The sequence below is a fragment of the Chinchilla lanigera genome, unplaced genomic scaffold (assembly GCF_000276665.1).
Source record: "Chinchilla lanigera isolate Chin_1 unplaced genomic scaffold, ChiLan1.0 scaffold00021, whole genome shotgun sequence".
Lineage (NCBI taxonomy): Eukaryota > Metazoa > Chordata > Mammalia > Rodentia > Chinchillidae > Chinchilla > Chinchilla lanigera.
The window spans coordinates 28862491-28867078 of record NW_004955422.1 but is presented as its reverse complement, the minus strand read 5'-3'; the positions used below and the strand labels follow the sequence as shown (position 1 = coordinate 28867078).

Genomic DNA, 4588 nt, shown 5'->3' with positions numbered 1-4588 from the left:
CAATTGATTTTTTAATATTCATCTTATAGCCTTTTTTTTTTTTGGTACCGGGAATTGAACTCAGGACGTTGCACTTGCCAGGCAGGTGCTTATGCCACTGAGGTATATCCCCAGCCCTGATCTTATATCCTAACACCTTACTGAACTCACTTTTTAGCTTTTAACAGCTTTTTTCTGTAGAGTCCACGTTTTCTACATAGGGAATCATGGTGAACGTGAATTAAACGTTTTATTTCCTGCATGAGGTCCTGAGTTCAATTCCTGGTACAAAAAAAAAGCTTTGCTTTCTTTCTAGTCTGGATACCTTCTATTTCCTGCTTAATTATGCTTGTTGAAGTTTCTAATACAGTGCTAAACAGTGTGGATATTCCTGTCTTTAACTTGCTCTTTTTTAGTAATTTAATATGGAAATTGCACACCTGTAACCCTAGCACTCAGGAGGCTGAGGCAAGAGGATTGCCATGAGTTCAAGGCCTGCCTGGGGACTACATAGACCCTGTCTCAAAAAAAAAAAAAAGATGGAAATTGAGATATCTTCTCTTGTGTTAAGGCTCAAAACCTAGGTCTCACATATACCAGGCAAGCACTCTACCACTGAGCTATATGCTCAGCACTAGATTTCTTTATTTTTTTTAAATTTATTTATTTTCAGTTTTTGTGGTTTTATTTAAGCACAAATAAACATGCACACAAGCTGTCTACTCGTTTTCCTTGCTGCGCAGCCTGGCATTGGGGTTGGTGATTCGGATGGCAAGCTGGACTGCTCTTTCCATGATGGCCTTGCGGTTCTTAGAGGAGATGTTGTGAGCAGTCTCTGCAGACTTGTTGCACATCAGCAGCACCTCCAGCTCCTTAACGTTGTGTACCAGGAACTTCGGAAGCCACTGGGCGGTATGTGCTTTGTCTTCTTGTTGCTTCCATAACCTATGTTGGGCATCAAGTTCTGGCCTTGAACCTTCTCCGCACCCTGTTGTTGATGCCTCTGGGTTTCTGCCAGTTGTGCTTAATTTTGACATATTGGTCTGACTGGCCCCGGATGAACTACTTGGTCCTCTTTTTGATGATCTTGAGCTTCACAAGGGGTCTGAGGGCCGCCATGGTGCTTTTAAGGAGAAGGCAGATCCCAGTCACAGGAGGATCTGGGAAGGGGGCACTTGTGGCCAGGGCCGAGGGCTGTTGCAAAGTGTCTTCCAGTCACAATTTTTTTTATTTTTAAGGTAGGGTCTTATTATGTAGTCTAAGTTCAAACTGGTGTCCACCTTGGGATTGGAATCCTCTTCTCAGCCTCCCAAGTATTCACATTACAGGTATATGCCACTGCATCCAGCTCTTGGATTTATTTTTAAGTCTTGTAGCAATACCCCAAGAATTCTGGTGTGTTTTCATTGTAATTCAGTTTCAAATTACCTTCCAATTTCCATTTTTTTGTTGGTGTGTGTGTGTGTGTGTGTCTGTGTGTGTGTGTGTGTGTGTGTGTGTGTGTGTGTTATTGGGCCTGGACATTGAACTATATTCCCAGCCCTATTTTTTATTTTTTATTTTGAGACAGAGTCTCACTAAGTCACTAAATTTCCCAGACTGGGCTCGAACTTGCAATCCTCCTTTCTCAGCTTCCTAGCATGCTCCCATTACAGGTGTATACTACCATACCTAGCTTGATTTCTTTTTTGTTTTGGTTCGATTTGGATTCTTTTTGTTTTTGTTTTGTTTTGTTTTTTGAGATAGGGTCTTGCTATATAGTTTAGGCTAGGCTTGAACTCACTATGTAGCCCAGGTTGGCCTTTTTTTTTTTTTTTTTTGTATTGGGAATCGAACTCAGGACCTTGCGCTTGCCAGGCAGGCGCTTGTGCTGCTGAGCTATATCCCCAGCCCAACCCAGGTTGGCCTTGAACTCGAGGCATTCCTGTCTCAGCCTTCTGAGTGCTGGGATTATAGGCATGCTCACCATGCCCAGCTCAAGGATCTTTATGTTCCTCATTTCTAATTTAATTCTGTTGGCAAAGACTTTGTGTGACTTGAAGCCTTTTGACTTTGTTGAGGCTTGTTTTATGGCCCCAGATGTGATCTATCTTGATAAAAGTTCATGTACACATGGCAAGAATAGGTATTCTAAGTTCTTAGGTGAAGTGCTGAATAAATCTCAACCAGGTCAAGTTGTCTGATGGCATTATTCAAGTCTCTGATAACCTTGCTGGGTTTCTGCCTGCTTGTTCTATCAATGATTAAGAGAGGAATACTAAATGTCTGCCTAAAATTGAACATAAGTATGTTTTTCCTTGGAATTTTGTTCTTGCTAGATGGAGTCTGGAAGATGCATGCTGGCTTTTGGATAACTTTATCCCTGGTGATAGTCTTTGCTTTGAAGTATATTTTGCTGTAATCCCAGCACTATAGAAGGCTGAAATAGGAGGATCTCTGTGAGATTGAGGCCAGCCTGGGTTACATAGTGAGCTTAAGGCCAGCCTGAACTACATAGCAAGATCCTGTTTCTAAAAAAAAAGGTTTGGAAGTATGGCTCAGTGGTAGAGCATTTGCCTAGAATGCCCAAGGCCTTGGGTTCAATTCCCAGTGCCTTAAAAAAAAAAAAAGAATTACTTTGATACTGAAATTATACTTTCTTTTGACTAATGTTAGCATATATCTTTTTCCATCCTTGTAACTTATTTCCATTTTTATATTTAGTGTGTTTTTTATAAGCAACATATAATTTGGTCTTAATTCTTTTATCTAATCTTACAATCTCTGCTTTTCACTTGGGGTTTTTAGACCCTTTATATTTAATATGAATATTGATTTGACTAGGTTTAAGTCTATGTGGTGTGTTTGTGAAATATAGTATTATTTTAAATTTATAGTAAAATACTGGGCATGGTGGTGCACACCTGTAATCCCAGTGCTTGGGAGGCTGAGACAGGAGGATCGTTGTGAGTTCAAGATCAGCCTGGGCTACAAAGTGAGCTCAAGACCAGCCTGAACTGCATAGTGAGACCCTGTCTCAAAAAGACATACATACATACATAAATAAATTTATAGTAAAAGACACATTGCATTAATGGTAATACTGCCCATCTTTTCAAGCACACTTATCCCATCATTCTTGCCACTTTCTTAAGCAGTTCTAGAAGTTGTTTTCATGTATGTCTTTACGTGCACTGTTATGACTGCTTCAATGTCCTGAACTGGTTCAAGACATTTTCTTTTCATGGTCATTTTGACATTGGGGAAAACCAAGAAACCGCATGGTGCCACATACAGTGAATAAGGTGGATGAAAACACACCATAAATCTTTACAAGCCTGCCTTTGTGTTGGATGGCACTTAGTCCAGCATTCACCATAGGTTTGTCCACACCTCCTAAAGACATTTACCAAAGGGAACTTTACACCTGTTTCAGAAAGTGCCCAGAACAATGGGATACATGTGCTTGAAGGGAATGGGGTATTTAAAGGAGGACTGGTGGCAATACTTCTTTTACCATAATGATTTTTTAAAATTTAAGGCCATATTTTTGTACAGTTTTTTTGATTGGTTGGTTGGTTGGTTGGTTTTTTGGTGGGTTTTTTTGTACCAGGAATCAAACTCAGGACCTTGCATTTGCCAGGCAGGTGCTGTGCCACTGAGCTATATCCCTGGCAAGGACCATATTTTTTTATCATCTTCTGTATAATCTTGGTTGTCTACTCTTTGTCTCATTTGTTCTTTTCCTTTTCTGCTTTCTTTTGGGTAAATCAAGTATTCTTTATGATCCCATTTTTATCTCTTCCATGGGTTTGTTATAATTTTTTGTTTTACTATTCTAGTGGTTGCTTTAAGGTTTACAATATATACTTTTAATTTAACCAGTCTACTTCAAATAGTATACTGCATGTATAGTAGGAGAAGCTTACAATAGTATGCCTCCATTTCCCCGCTCCCAGCCTTTATGTTACTTTTACATGGGTTATAAACTCTGTCATCTTTGCTGTTATTTTTACAGAGGTATCTTTTAAGAATTTAAAATAAGAAAAAAATCTTACATATGTACCCAAGTAGTTACCATTTCTGGTAATCTTCAATCCTTTGTATACAGATTTCTATCTGGTATGTATTTTCCATCTGCCTGAACATTTCTTATAGTGGGGATCTGCTAACAATGAATTCTCTCAGCTTTTTTATGTCCAAAATGTCTCAGTTTTGCCTTTGAAAGGTATTTTTTGCTGAGTATAGAATTGTAGGTTGACAGGGTTTTTTTTCTTTCCTAGTACTTTAAAGATGTCACTTCATGCTTGCTTTGGCAGCACATATAATAAAGATGTTATTTCACTTGCATTGCTTCAATAGAAAATTTAATACTGTGTTTGTTTCTTCTGTATATAACAAGTTTTTTCTGTCTGACTGACCTTAAGATTTTCCCTGTCACTGGTTTTGGACATTGGATTATGAATTGCCTAGGTGGTTGTTTGTTTCTTTATTACAGAGTCTCATGATACAGTTGAGGCTGGCTTTGAACTAGTCCATGCTGGCCTCAAGATCCTCCACCTCAGCCTCTCAAATGCTGGGATTATAGGCATGCATCACCATGCCTGGCTAATGTTTACTTTATGTTTCT

General features: G+C 39.1%; 1 pseudogene; it reads right to left on the bottom strand.

Annotated features, from left to right (window-relative positions):
* Window positions 1-512: 512 nt before the first annotated feature.
* LOC102011014 lies at window positions 513-1439 on the bottom strand (annotated as a pseudogene).
* Window positions 1440-4588: the final 3149 nt, after the last annotated feature.